Here is a 16,615-nt window from a genome sequence, read left to right as displayed (position 1 = left end):
AAAGTGGCGCCGAGGGCCTTGTAATATGCACAGTCGTGATGTTCTTAGATGGGACAGTGCGTGAGAGGTCGGTAAAAGTATGACATTTTTAAGGCGCGCATTTTACACCTTTGGAGTGTGCAGAGAAGAAAATTGAAATGCAACACGTAAACTCTTTTTCCATGAGTTTGCCGCCTATCTAGGACACGACGAGGCTTCTACGTGGGGGGAGAGGTGGCATGGACTGATAAGCATGGGAGTCTTGAAAAAGTGGCGCAGAGGGTCTGGAAATATGCACAGTCATGATGTTCTTAGACAGGGAAAGGTCGGTGAAAGTATGACATTTTTTAAGGCGCGCTTTTACACCTTGGGAGTGTGCAGAGAAAAAAATGAAATAAGGACGTAACTACACTTGCACTCTAAAATTTGTTGGAGCACCTAATTGTATCTTTGCGGGTAAACAGGCTTTGGCAGAAGACTACAGAGTTAACATGGCGCAGAGGGGAAACAGCCACGCTGATGAAACAAACTCTATACTTAATGTAAGTAGCTATGGATTTTGTTTTTATTTTATAAGGCAGTTCTGGTATTTGTTTAAAACTTTAGAAAAGGAATAACTGTAAAATAAGCATGCATATAGTTATTATTGTAGTACTATGTAATAGAGACCTAACAGCTTTAAGAGGATAAAAATTACAAAATAAAACAATGCCTTTTATGCACATACCTTAAGTGTTGGTGGTCTTCAGGATATGTAGGAGATGGTAGGGCCGCCCCAAATCCGGCATCTGCTGCATTACAAGGGGCCAGTTGTGGTAGGTGCACTGGCTGCTGCTCTGCGCACTTGTTCTACCCCAGATACTACATTTTATTGACTGCTTGCCTTCCCCTGCTGCACCTTCTGGGAGCACACTCCTCAGTATACTGATACACAATCTTTACTTAACACAGCTAGCATTCCAGTACTTGCAGTGCTGGCTATTCTCAGTCTTATACTGTTGTGGGGCAGTGCAGTAATGTTATTGGGAAATCGACAATGACAATACTTCCTATCAACATTCTATGCATTTTCGCATCCATTTGCAAAGACTATTGAAGTTTTTAGGGTGAGTGTGCCATGATGCTGTTAGTCTAGTCCATTTGTATTACAGCAGCCAGGATACAAAGTGCACATCAGAGGGCTCAGACAACACCATTGCATTTAACAATTACAGACGTGGCATTACATTCCTCAGCACACTGCCATTGTATCCCCTTGGCACCGCTGATAGTCTCCTCGTGATTGTCTTCTGTTCAGTCGATTGCTGTATTGACAACACTGTTTTATTGTAGTTTTACTGATTTGATTCCTTGGCTCATGGATACACAGGTTTTCCTCTCTTGGTCTCAGTTGCAAAAATTGTCCTCTGTAGACCATTCTTCGCAGAGGTTAATTTGTAAACAAATAAGTGCTGGGGTTCTTGTCAGGAGGCAGCTTGCACCAGCCCATTTCTCCTGTTAGCACCGCCTAAAACAGAACCAACTACCAACCACGAAAGTGGGGAGAGGATGTGAATTAAGGGCCAGAGTTGCTGACTTCAGCGCTGGGGAACCAGGTTTAATCCACGGCATCGGCTCAACATCCTGGGATTCTGGGCAAATCACTTAAGCTCCCTATACATAAATGAATGTGTCCTTAACTGGTGCTCATGAAAAGCACTGGTGTTGAAGATTAAGTGCCGGCTGAGCACTGGCTCAAATTAAGCACTGATTCTTCTGCTTCTTTGTGCTAGAGCTAAAACATACATGAACCTGTCAATCTGTGGAAGCTATTCCTAAATGAAAGTGCCTTGAAGTACATGTGCTTAGGCATGAGGACAGAGCCATACTCCCCATACACAGAGTATACTCCTTGTGTTGTGCATTCCCAAAGGTGCCAACCAGTGTTGAAAGAAAAACACAAAGTTCTCTTTGTCCACACCTATGTCACTCACAATTACCAACAAAGGGTGCCCCGGGTGTTGGAACTAGGGGTGCAGCAGGTGCTTGAGCACCCCCAGATCTGGAAGGAGTTAAGAAAGGTGATGGAAAACAGTGAAGCCTTTCAATCTGTGAAATTTTCAAACAGCATTAGCAGTGTGCTCAAACACAGTGAAAGATCAACGAAATTAAGGAGAGCCCACAGAAAGAAGGTATGCCACTCTTGTGAGGGGGTGGGATCAGATTACAAGAATGAGGCACATGAAAGGCACCAATGTAACTAATAGCTCCTTTTTAAAGTTCGCCAACATCGCAAACAAGAATCATTTGAGTCTTTTAATTGGGGAATGTGGAGACAGGCATGTGTTAAAGTAGGGTGGGAAAACAAACCAATCCACAAATTATTTTACCCTTGCATGTATGCATGGCTAAAACCACTCTGGTTTATTAATGGTCTCTTCTAAGTAACTCATTTCTTTAATAATTTTTTTACAATAAATTGACACAATGTATTCACATGTTCATAATATTGCACCATAATGCAAACCGAACCACATTTTCACTAAAAAGGTCTCAGAATATCATTCACCCGCTTCCTTCCCTTCAGCTACCCACTTAAAACTTTTTGTCATGCTCATTTGATACACTTGCTTGTTCAGTAACAGCATGATGCTCTTAGAACACCTACAGTTTTAGCGTGCTGAAGCCCCTGGCCAGCATCCTGAATCAGAAATTTGTTCTAGCATCACTGATGGCTTTTCAGATCTCATGTGACATCGTTCACCAGATGACCCCTTTCATGCTCCCTGGGAAGCAGATCCTACGTTGGTTCGTGCCGCAGAGCACTTCTGCGGATGAGTCTAGACCTTCCATATTCTAGATGACAGAAGATTTTTGTTTTCCAAATATTCGTGCAATTAAGTGTCTCAGAGCGAGGTAGATATCCCTCCATCACCATAACTACCTTTAAAATCTACATACTTAGTGTGTCAAAATAAAACTTTCTGTGGTGTATTGAGCTGAAGAAGAAAATGGACTTGGATGTCCAGAACGGAAGGAAGTAAACCTGATACTGTGTTAGTAGCAACCATGCAAATAGGAAAGAACACTTTGTTATGTTAGGTGTTTTTATTTAGCCACCCTACACTATTTACATGGTCTTTTAACACCCTTAAGTGTTATAGCAGTTTGCTCCAACAGAAGGTTCATTTATTGGGGAAATCAGACTTGTGTATTCCTGACTTGTTGTCAGTGTGTTTGTGGTGGCTTTGCTCAATTTGCACTGTGGTAGTGTGTCTCTATCCTTGAGTCTCGAGTTTATTGTTTGTCGATTTGTGGATGTAAACAAGCAGATGCCTCTGGGTGAGAGCTGCGTGGTTTGCATTATATTTTTTATGTTATACCACGGCTCTGTATGGCCCAGCAGTGTGAGGTTTTGCGGGAAGAGTTTTGCCATAATAGATAGATGGTTTATACTAGATGTTTAACACCCTAATTTTCTGTGTAAGACTTGTGTCTTGCTGTAACTTGTGTAAAGAAGCAGGTTGGTATGGTTTAGACTGATGTGGTGTTGCAGTGGGTGGTGTAGGGTGGTGTGGAGAGTCAAGTGTGGCTTTAGCTATTGTACTACATTGGGTTGTATAGTAATTACATTGCAATTTAGTGTGGTAAGGTGAGGTATGGTGTTATGTGGCATTTGGTGATGTGGTACACAGACCTTTAAGGTGAGATGTAATGATATGGTATGCCAAAGTCTGAGAAAGTGTGGTATTGTGTGTGTTGAGAGTGGTGTGGTACTGAGAGATGTGGTGTTGAAAATTGATGATGTGACATGATGGACTATGTTAGTGTACGATATAATGTGCTGTAGTGAGGTAGACTGAAGTGGAGTGGTGCAATATGAGATTGTCATGTGTGGTATGTTGGTGTGTTCGGTGTTGTGGTGTAGTGATATGTACTAAGTGAACTTTGTTGTTGTATAGTTCTGCTGTGCTGTGATGTGCAATGTAATTGCTCTTATATGGATAGTTGTGGTATTAAATGGCATGTATAGTGCATGGTGTGGTGTAGTCTGATGTGGAACCATAGGGAAATATGGGAGGGGTTGATGGATGGGTGGGGTATAATATGATTGCATGTGATGTGGCTTGGTATGAAGTGTGGGATGTTGTAACCTGGTATAAGTATACTTCTATCCGGTGGTGCAATGTGTAGGATGTTGCGTTTTGGTGTGGTGTAGATTGGTGTGGTGTACATTAGTGCGGTGTTAGATTTTGTGGTGCTATGTGGCATATGTGGTATGGTGAACAGGGAGGTGTGTTGTGGTACAGTAGGGTGTGTTGTGTTGTATACCATAGAATGTATGGTCCTGTGTGGAGTTATTAAGTCAAGGAGGGTGCTGTGAGGTGCGGCAGTGTGACGGGGTGAGTTTTGCCATAATAGTTAGATGGTTTATACTAGATGTTGAACACCCTAATTTTCTGTGTCAGACTTGTGTCTTGCTGTAACTTGTGTAAAGAAGCAGGTTGGTATGGCTTAGACTGATGTGGTGTTGCAGTGGGTGGTGTAGGGTGGTGTGGGGAGTCAAATGTGGTTTTGGCTAGTGTACTACATTGGGTTGTATAGTAATTACATTGCAATTTAGTGTAGTAAGGTGAGGTATGTTGTTATGTGGCATTTGGTGATGTGGTACACAGACCTTTAGGGTGAGACGTAATGATACGGTGTGCCAAAGTCTGAGAAAGTGTGGCATGGTGTGGTATTGTGTGTGTTGAGAGTGCTGTGGTACTGAGAGATGTGGTGTTGAAAACTGATGATGTGACATGATGGAATATGTAGGTGTATGATATAATGTGCTGTAGTGAGATAGACTGAAGTGGAGTAGTACAATATGAGATTGTCTTTTGTGGTATGTTGGTGTGTTCGGTGGTGCGGTGTGGTCATATGTACTAAGTGAACTTTGTTGTTGTATAGTCCTGCTGTGCTGTGATGTTGCATGCAATTGCTCTTATATGGATAGTTGCGGTATTGAATGGCATGTATACTTCATGGTGTGGTGTAGTCTGATGTGGAACCATAGGGAACTATGGGAGGGGTTGATGGATGAGTGGGGTGCAATGTGATAGCATGTGATATGGCTTGGTATAAAGTGTGGGATGTTGCAATCTGGTATAAGTATACTGGAAGCCGGTGGTGCAATGTGTAGGATGTTGTGTTTTGGTGTGGTGTAGATTGGTGTGGTGTACATTAGTGTGGTGTTAGATTTTGTGTTGCTATGTGGTATATGTGGTATGGTGAACAGGGAGGTGTGTTGTGGTACAGTAGGGTGTGTTGTGTTGTATACCATAGAATATATGGTCCTGTGTGGAGGTATGAAGTCAACGAGGGTGCTGTGAGGTGCGGCAACGTGACGGGTATATGGTTGTAGTGAGTGGCTGCAGTGTAGAGTTGTTGTGTGAGATGATGGGTGGTGGTCTCATTTAGGATTTCACCCTTGTTCCCCAGCAAATGGGTGCTATCCGGTAAGGTGTGAGTTGATCTGGACTAAAGTTTTATGATGTGAGTTGCATTGTGCTGTACACATTATAGTGTGGTGTTAAGCTTACTGATTATATTGTGTGCCAGGTGTAGTGATGATGTAGTATGGTATGGAATTGGTTGGGGTGGTGATGTTTTGTGGGAGGAAGTGATGAGGGTTGATATTGAATAGTCTGGAGGTGTGTTGGAGTGTGCCATGGTGAATGCTGTTATCATATAGCAGAACAACAAAAGAAAAACCTTTAACTTAAGGGTCCCGGAAAATATAGCAGTCTGAGTACAAGACCACGTTATACTGAAAAAAGAGTTAATTAATTATATAATTACATTTACGATTGGTGTGTCACCCCTTCTACTCATGTTCAGGTAGTGGTAGAAGTGGGATTGAAGATGCTTCCGTTGTGGATCCAACAGTATACCAAGTGGCAGAAGGTCAAATACATTTTCAATAGCTCTTAAATAGTATTCTCAAAAGGCCCTACAAGAAAGCAAGCTTTTCACATAGCCTTAAGGGCCAGACTGCTAGATATGCACAAAATGGCAGTGCAAAAAATAATGCCTTAGTTAGAGTAGCAGTTGCTAAACCCAAAGTACACGCTAAAGTACCATCTTCCATCTTACAAAAATATGTTGCAAGGAAGTACTCTACTTATGTATTCATTCATTGTTAAGGTGTGGCTAAGAAAGCAGCCTCTTAGGCAGAATTGTGGGGGCCAGTATAGCTCCTTCATCAGCAGAAGTCCAAGCCGCAAGTCAGGCCGCTAATCCTGTGCGTGCTACACCTTATGAAGAACTTAAATAAGCCATTTTAGCGAAAATTGGGCTTAATAAAGGGAATTACTGAGTTGTGCTCAGAGAGAAATGTGGGCTTATAAGGAAATCCCTAGGCATTATTCTTTAGAGGCAAAGACTGAGGAGACATATGGTACAGATGGGTTTGGCTAGTGAACGTTATAGATAACATATATATGGAATCATTCATAGGTATTTTTCCTTCTAGTACTGTAAGATGAGCAAAGCAACATACCAGGGTAGGCCTACAGGAAGCCATCAATATAGCTTGCGCCAATCCTTGTGCTCAAGATTGGAAATTGGGAAATATTTGAAGTTAACACCCTCTCCTAATGTCTGTAAAGGCCCACTCATTTCTCCAAGAATAGATTTTTTTCTAATGGCTCAATATTTTCATAATGGAGCAGCGAAGAACACCTCCAAAAATAGGCCACCCTTAATGTTAAGCTCTCAAAGACCACAATGCTTTTGATTGTGGTGAATGGGTCATCTTGGTTGAGTGGGTCCTAGGAAAACACTAGCATAAACATTAAAACAAGTTTTTCAGGAGGCATTGTGTTGTTTGCAGAAGCACAAGCTCTTCCTTTCAAGCAGGCCTTTAGATTTATCAGGAGACCAGTCCAAGCGCTAATAGATGCAGGAGATAAACAAACTGACACCTTATAGTGGCTACACCCCACAAAGAACGGAACCAGGAGTCTGTGTAATCTGTGCTTATGGAGATACGATCAATTATTAGGCAGATTTTATTCCTTTGCAAACAGGAAGGCACACCAAGGAAACTTTTGGAGGGGTAATAGATAAATTACTTGAGGATTATATATTTGGAACCAACAATCCCCAATTCAGCTGCAAAGTGAAATGGTTTTCTTAATGACGTATGGTATGGCTTTGCCATTAGGTAAACCACACCATTCCTTCAACCTAAATGAGGTGGTGGTTACGAGATGTGATGAGGGTGAACAGTCCCAATTTTCTGGGCATGTCTTTTCTGCCCATACCAAGGATTTAAGTATATGAAAAATGAAAAATGAAAAGAGCTAATTGCATCATTAAATATTCTGATGCACTGACATGTTGAACCTAGTCTTCCATTTATCTACTTGCCAGATCCTTACAAGATTGTAAGTAACTCAGATATAAAGCATTATCTTATCTACCGTGGATGATTTGACTGAGCTAACAAAAAGTATTAACAGTAGTACTTGTCTGATCTTTCTGTTACATATAAAGAAGTGGTGTATTCAGCTTTTCACCTAACTTGCGGCATAGCTTTTCCAGTTGTGACTGAATAGAATGAAGAATGCTGTCCATACATTGACTATCGTACACTAAGTAACAATTGCAGCTGAATTGGGGATTGTTGGTTCCAAATATATAATCCTCAAGTAATTTATCTATTACCCCTCCAAAAGTTTCCTTGGTGTGCCTTCCTGTTTGCAAAGGAATAAAATCTGCCTAATAATTGATCGTATCTCCATAAGCACAGATTACACAGACTCCTGGTTCCGTTCTTTGTGGGGTGTAGCCACTATAAGGTGTCAGTTTGTTTATCTCCTGCATCTATTAGCGCTTGGGCTGGTCTCCTGATAAATCTAAAGGCCTGCTTGAAAGGAAGAGCTTGTGCTTCTGCAAACAACACAATGCCTCCTGAAAAACTTGTTTTAATGTTTATGCTAGTGTTTTCCTAGGACCCACTCAACCAAGATGACCCATTCACCACAATCAAAAGCATTGTGGTCTTTGAGAGCTTAACATTAAGGGTGGCCTATTTTTGGAGGTGTTCTTCGCTGCTCCATTATGAAAATATTGAGCCATTAGAAAAAAATCTATTCTTGGAGAAATGAGTGGGCCTTTACAGACATTAGGAGAGGGTGTTAACTTCAAATATTTCCCAATTTCCAATCTTGAGCACAAGGATTGGCGCAAGCTATATTGATGGCTTCCTGTAGGCCTACCCTGGTATGTTGCTTTGCTCATCTTACAGTACTAGAAGGAAAAATACCTATGAATGATTCCATATATATGTTATCTATAACGTTCACTAGCCAAACCCATCTGTACCATATGTCTCCTCAGTCTTTGACTCTAAAGAATAATGCCTAGGGATTTCCTTATAAGCCCACATTTCTCTCTGGCTTGGCAGTTTGGGCTGGACTGTTCCCATGAGGCACAGGGTCAAGACTGATTTGCATATGGCCATGTCTGAACTGGGGTGGCGTAGTGGGCAAAAGAACGATGGATTTAACCCAGATCTCTTGACTGGGGGAGAATGTCTGCATTGTCAGCATTCCGTCCATCATTTGTTTGTTGTAACGCACATTTCTCTCTGAGCACAACTCAGTAATTCCCTTTATTAAGCCCAATTTTCGCTAAAATGGCTTATTTAAGTTCTTCATAAGGTGTAGCACGCACAGGATTAGCGGCCTGACTTGCGGCTTGGACTTCTGCTGATGAAGGAGCTATACTGGCCCCCACAATTCTGCCTAAGAGGCTGCTTTCTTAGCCACACCTTAACAATGAATGAATTCATAAGTAGAGTACTTCCTTGCAACATATTTTTGTAAGATGGAAGATGGTACTTTAGCGTGTACTTTGGGTTTAGCAACTGCTACTCTAACTAAGGCATTATTTTTTGCACTGCCATTTTGTGCATATCTAGCAGTCTGGCCCTTAAGGCTATGTGAAAAGCTTGCTTTCTTGTAGGGCCTTTTGAGAATACTATTTAAGAGCTATTGAAAATGTATTTGACCTTCTGCCACTTGGTATACTGTTGGATCCACAACGGAAGCATCTTCAATCCCACTTCTACCACTACCTGAACATGAGTAGAAGGGGTGACACACCAATCGTAAATGGAATTATATAATTAATTAACTCTTTTTTCAGTATAACGTGGTCTTGTACTCAGACTGCTATGTTTTCCGGGACCCTTAAGTTAAAGGTTTTTCTTTTGTTGTTCTGCTATATGATAACAGCATTCACCATGGCACACTCCAACACACCTCCAGACTATTCAATATCAACCCTCATCACTTCCTCCCACAAAACATCACCACCCCAACCAATTCCATACCATACTACATCATCACTACACCTGGCACACAATATAATCCTTAAGCTTAACACCACACTATAATGTGTACAGCACAATGCAACTTACATCATAAAACTTTAGTCCAGATCAACTCACACCTTACCGGATAGCACCCATTTGCTGGGGAACAAGGGTGAAATCCTAAATGAGACCACCACCCATCATCTCACACAACAACTCTACACTGCAGCCACTCACTACAACCATATACCCGTCACGTTGCCGCACCTCACAGCACCCTCGTTGACTTCATACCTCCACACAGGACCATATATTCTATGGTATACAACACAACACACCCTACTGTACCACAACACACCTCCCTGTTCACCATACCACATATACCACATAGCAACACAAAATCTAACACCACACTAATGTACACCACACCAATCTACACCACACCAAAACACAACATCCTACACATTGCACCACCGGCTTCCAGTATACTTATACCAGATTGCAACATCCCACACTTTATACCAAGCCATATCACATGCTATCACATTGCACCCCACTCATCCATCAACCCCTCCCATAGTTCCCTATGGTTCCACATCAGACTACACCACACCATGAAGTATACATGCCATTCAATACCGCAACTATCCATATAAGAGCAATTGCATGCAACATCACAGCACAGCAGGACTATACAACAACAAAGTTCACTTAGTACATATGACCACACCGCACCACCGAACACACCAACATACCACAAAAGACAATCTCATATTGTACTACTCCACTTCAGTCTATCTCACTACAGCACATTATATCATACACCTACATATTCCATCATGTCACATCATCAGTTTTCAACACCACATCTCTCAGTACCACAGCACTCTCAACACACACAATACCACACCATGCCACACTTTCTCAGACTTTGGCACACCGTATCATTACGTCTCACCCTAAAGGTCTGTGTACCACATCACCAAATGCCACATAACAACATACCTCACCTTACTACACTAAATTGCAATGTAATTACTATACAACCCAATGTAGTACACTAGCCAAAACCACATTTGACTCCCCACACCACCCTACACCACCCACTGCAACACCACATCAGTCTAAGCCATACCAACCTGCTTCTTTACACAAGTTACAGCAAGACACAAGTCTGACACAGAAAATTAGGGTGTTCAACATCTAGTATAAACCATCTAACTATTATGGCAAAACTCACCCCGTCACACTGCCGCACCTCACAGCACCCTCCTTGACTTAATAACTCCACACAGGACCATACATTCTATGGTATACAACACAACACACCCTACTGTACCACAACACACCTCCCTGTTCACCATACCACATATGCCACATAGCACCACAAAATCTAACACCGCACTAATGTACACCACACCAATCTACACCACACCAAAACGCAACATCCTACACATTGCACCACCGGATAGAAGTATACTTATACCAGGTTACAACATCCCACACTTCATACCAAGCCACATCACATGCAATCATATTATACCCCACCCACCCATCAACCCCTCCCATATTTCCCTATGGTTCCACATCAGACTACACCACACCATGCACTATACATGCCATTTAATACCACAACTATCCATATAAGAGCAATTACATTGCACATCACAGCACAGCAGAACTATACAACAACAAAGTTCACTTAGTACATATCACTACACCACAACACCGAACACACCAACATACCACACATGACAATCTCATATTGCACCACTCCACTTCAGTCTACCTCACTACAGCACATTATATCGTACACTAACATAGTCCATCATGTCACATCATCAATTTTCAACACCACATCTCTCAGTACCACACCACTCTCAACACACACAATACCACACTTTCTCAGACTTTGGCATACCATATCATTACATCTCACCTTAAAGGTCTGTGTACCACATCACCAAATGCCACATAACACCATACCTCACCTTACCACACTAAATTGCAATGTAATTACTATACAACCCAATGTAGTACAATAGCTAAAACCACACTTGACTCTCCACACAACCCACTGCAACACCACATCAGTCTAAACCATACCAACCTGCTTCTTTACACAAGTTACAGCAAGACACAAGTCTTACACAGAAAATTAGGGTGTTAAACATCTAGTATAAACCATCTATCTATTATGGCAAAACTCTTCCCGCAAAACCTCACACTGCTGGGCCATACAGAGCCGTGGTATAACATAAAAAATATAATGCAAACCACGCAGCTCTCACCCAGAGGCATCTGCTTGTTTACATCCACAAATGGACAAACAATAAACTCGAGGCTCAAGGATAGAGACACACTACCACAGTGCAAATTGAGCAAAGCCACCACAAACACACTGACAACAAGTCAGGAATACACAAGTCTGATTTCCCCAATAAATGAACCTTCTGTTGGAGCAAACTGCTATAACACTTAAGGGTGTTAAAAGACCATGTAAATAGTGTAGGGTGGCTAAATAAAAACACCTAACATAACAAAGTGTTCTTTCCTATTTGCATGGTTGCTACTAACACAGTATCAGGTTTACTTCCTTCCGTTCTGGACATCCAAGTCCATTTTCTTCTTCAGCTCAATACACCACAGAAAGTTTTATTTTGACACACTAAGTATGTAGATTTTAAAGGTAGTTATGGTGATGGAGGGATATCTACCTCGCTCTGAGACACTTAATTGCACGAATATTTGGAAAACAAAAATCTTCTGTCATCTAGAATATGGAAGGTCTAGACTCATCCGCAGAAGTGCTCTGCGGCACGAACCAACGTAGGATCTGCTTCCCAGGGAGCATGAAAGGGGTCATCTGGTGAACGATGTCACATGAGATCTGAAAAGCCATCAGTGATGCTAGAACAAATTTCTGATTCAGGATGCTGGCCAGGGGCTTCAGCACGCTAGAACTGTAGGTGTTCTAAGAGCATCATGCTGTTACTGAACAAGCAAGTGTATCAAATGAGCATGACAAAAAGTTTTAAGTGGGTAGCTGAAGGGAAGGAAGCGGGTGAATGATATTCTGAGACCTTTTTAGTGAAAATGTGGTTCGGTTTGCATTATGGTGCAATATTATGAACATGTGAATACATTGTGTCAATTTATTGTAAAAAAATTATTAAAGAAATGAGTTACTTAGAAGAGACCATTAATAAACCAGAGTGGTTTTAGCCATGCATACATGCAAGGGTAAAATAATTTGTGGATTGGTTTGTTTTCCCACCCTACTTTAACACATGCCTGTCTCCACATTCCCCAATTAAAAGACTCAAATGATTCTTGTTTGCGATGTTGGCGAACTTTAAAAAGGAGCTATTAGTTACATTGGTGCCTTTCATGTGCCTCATTCTTGTAATCTGATCCCACCCCCTCACAAGAGTGGCATACCTTCTTTCTGTGGGCTCTCCTTAATTTCGTTGATCTTTCACTGTGTTTGAGCACACTGCTAATGCTGTTTGAAAATTTCACAGATTGAAAGGCTTCACTGTTTTCCATCACCTTTCTTAACTCCTTCCAGATCTGGGGGTGCTCAAGCACCTGCTGCACCCCTAGTTCCAACACCCGGGGCACCCTTTGTTGGTAATTGTGAGTGACATAGGTGTGGACAAAGAGAACTTTGTGTTTTTCTTTCAACACTGGTTGGCACCTTTGGGAATGCACAACACAAGGAGTATACTCTGTGTATGGGGAGTATGGCTCTGTCCTCATGCCTAAGCACATGTACTTCAAGGCACTTTCATTTAGGAATAGCTTCCACAGATTGACAGGTTCATGTATGTTTTAGCTCTAGCACAAAGAAGCAGAAGAATCAGTGCTTAATTTGAGCCAGTGCTCAGCCGGCACTTAATCTTCAACACCAGTGCTTTTCATGAGCACCAGTTAAGGACACATTCATTTATGTATAGGGAGCTTAAGTGATTTGCCCAGAATCCCAGGATGTTGAGCCGATGCCGTGGATTAAACCTGGTTCCCCAGCGCTGAAGTCAGCAACTCTGGCCCTTAATTCACATCCTCTCCCCACTTTCGTGGTTGGTAGTTGGTTCTGTTTTAGGCGGTGCTAACAGGAGAAATGGGCTGGTGCAAGCTGCCTCCTGACAAGAACCCCAGCACTTATTTGTTTACAAATTAACCTCTGCGAAGAATGGTCTACAGAGGACAATTTTTGCAACTGAGACCAAGAGAGGAAAACCTGTGTATCCATGAGCCAAGGAATCAAATCAGTAAAACTACAATAAAACAGTGTTGTCAATACAGCAATCGACTGAACAGAAGACAATCACGAGGAGACTATCAGCGGTGCCAAGGGGATACAATGGCAGTGTGCTGAGGAATGTAATGCCACGTCTGTAATTGTTAAATGCAATGGTGTTGTCTGAGCCCTCTGATGTGCACTTTGTATCCTGGCTGCTGTAATACAAATGGACTAGACTAACAGCATCATGGCACACTCACCCTAAAAACTTCAATAGTCTTTGCAAATGGATGCGAAAATGCATAGAATGTTGATAGGAAGTATTGTCATTGTCGATTTCCCAATAACATTACTGCACTGCCCCACAACAGTATAAGACTGAGAATAGCCAGCACTGCAAGTACTGGAATGCTAGCTGTGTTAAGTAAAGATTGTGTATCAGTATACTGAGGAGTGTGCTCCCAGAAGGTGCAGCAGGGGAAGGCAAGCAGTCAATAAAATGTAGTATCTGGGGTAGAACAAGTGCGCAGAGCAGCAGCCAGTGCACCTACCACAACTGGCCCCTTGTAATGCAGCAGATGCCGGATTTGGGGCGGCCCTACCATCTCCTACATATCCTGAAGACCACCAACACTTAAGGTATGTGCATAAAAGGCATTGTTTTATTTTGTAATTTTTATCCTCTTAAAGCTGTTAGGTCTCTATTACATAGTACTACAATAATAACTATATGCATGCTTATTTTACAGTTATTCCTTTTCTAAAGTTTTAAACAAATACCAGAACTGCCTTATAAAATAAAAACAAAATCCATAGCTACTTACATTAAGTATAGAGTTTGTTTCATCAGCGTGGCTGTTTCCCCTCTGCGCCATGTTAACTCTGTAGTCTTCTGCCAAAGCCTGTTTACCCGCAAAGATACAATTAGGTGCTCCAACAAATTTTAGAGTGCAAGTGTAGTTACGTCCTTATTTCATTTTTTTCTCTGCACACTCCCAAGGTGTAAAAGCGCGCCTTAAAAAATGTCATACTTTCACCGACCTTTCCCTGTCTAAGAACATCATGACTGTGCATATTTCCAGACCCTCTGCGCCACTTTTTCAAGACTCCCATGCTTATCAGTCCATGCCACCTCTCCCCCCACGTAGAAGCCTCGTCGTGTCCTAGATAGGCGGCAAACTCATGGAAAAAGAGTTTACGTGTTGCATTTCAATTTTCTTCTCTGCACACTCCAAAGGTGTAAAATGCGCGCCTTAAAAATGTCATACTTTTACCGACCTCTCACGCACTGTCCCATCTAAGAACATCACGACTGTGCATATTACAAGGCCCTCGGCGCCACTTTTTACAAGACTCCCATGTTTATCAGTCCCTGACACCTCGTTCCCCACGTAGAAGCCTCTTTGTGTCTTAGCACTCTTTTAAGGCGGTTTTTTAAACTAAGCGGTGAAATTGTTACATCAGCAAACTTGCTAACCACACTCCCACGTAGAAAGAAGCCATAGTTTCATAACATCTGTTTATTTAATTGTATTCACTTTTCATAACTAGTGTCACTTTACAGCAAAGACTTTTAAAAATTAGACGGTAAAAAATGTTGCACCAACAACTTATGTTTTACAAAATTGTCATACTTATCAACCCCGACACCTCACCCCCACATAGAAAGAAGTCATAGTTTCATAGCATCTGTTTATTTTATTTTATTCACTTTTCATAACTAGTGTCACTTTACTGCAAAGACTTTTAAAATTAGGCAGTGAAAAATGTTGCACCAACAACTTATGTTTTACAAAATTGTCATACTTATCAACCCCTTCAAGCCTCGGTGACTTAACATTTATTTATTCATAACTAGTGTCACTTTTAAAATTAGGCGGTAAAATTGTTGCGCCAACAAACTTACAGTCTAGCTTTCGCCTCTTGTGGAGGCATTGGACTTCCCGCCTCTGCCTGACTGTGGCTAGGCCCTGCACCACGGTCTACCACTTAGGAACTCCATATGCATTAGGCACGCCTCCTAGGGGGCCTGGTCTACCTCCAAAAATACCCCAGCACTACTCAAGGGCTCCCATTCCACAGATGCATCTTGTCACTGCTGAAGCAACACCAACCTACAGCGGCAACTACCCCTGAACATGCCCAGACATGTCCCGGCTTGCCCCAACCAACATGGCGCACACAGGTAAGTCTCTGCTTATGCATCCCATAACCCTAAACAACCCCTACTAGGCCCTATTGGGGTGGCTTACACATGGTAGGCGCTGAAAATGTTACATCAGCAAACTTACATTTTAGTTTGCCTCCTCTTGTGGAGCAGTGTTTCATCCTGCTCTTTCTGGGGTGCAGCAGCATTTTTTTACCCTGTTATATCACCATGACTGGTTGGTTTGCCGCCTCTTATGTGGAACTTGCTCTATCCAACCCTATCCGGGCTGTGACAGCACCCTTCACCGTTCCAAAACGATGCATGGCCATGTTACCAAACCCAGACACATGCTTTACAAGATTGCCATGTTTATCAGCCCTGATACCCCACTCCAACGTAGAGAGAAGCCGCAGTTGTATAAACATGTCTTATTTATATATTCATTTCATAACTAGTATCATTTTACATCAGAGACTTTAAAACTATGTGATGCATACTGTTGCATCAGCAAACTCACAGTCTAGGGTTGCGACATCACACATACCAGGTCCGTGACTTGACTTAACATTTATTTATTTTTATTTATTTATTTATTTTCATAATTACTGTCATTTTACATCAGAGACTTTTTAAAAAATAGGCGCTAAAATTACAGCACCAGCAAACTCGCAGTCTAGCTTCCAGCCTCTTGTGGGGACTTTGGAATTCCCGCCCTTGGCTGATTTTTATTTATTTATTTATTCATTTATTTATTTATTCATTCATAACTACTGTCATTTTACATCAAAGACTTTTTAAAATTAGGCGGCAAAGTTACTGTACCTATAAAGTAGCAGTCTAGCTTCACGCCTCCTGTGGGGACATTGGCATTCCTGCCCTTGGCTGGTTTTTATTT

The 16,615-nt window shown here is 41.9% G+C and overlaps 1 protein-coding gene across 3 annotated transcripts in view; it reads left to right on the top strand.

Annotated features, from left to right (window-relative positions):
- LOC146866687 (uncharacterized) overlaps positions 1-16,615 on the top strand; it is a 406,500-nt gene that overhangs the window by 379,492 nt on the left and 10,393 nt on the right. The gene's annotated exons all lie outside the window — the stretch shown is intronic.

This window comes from Triturus cristatus, chromosome 1_2 (assembly GCF_964204655.1).
Source record: "Triturus cristatus chromosome 1_2, aTriCri1.1, whole genome shotgun sequence".
NCBI classification, from domain to species: domain Eukaryota; kingdom Metazoa; phylum Chordata; class Amphibia; order Caudata; family Salamandridae; genus Triturus; species Triturus cristatus.
The sequence above is the reverse complement of the archived record's forward strand: the minus strand, read 5'-3'. Positions and strand labels throughout refer to the sequence as shown.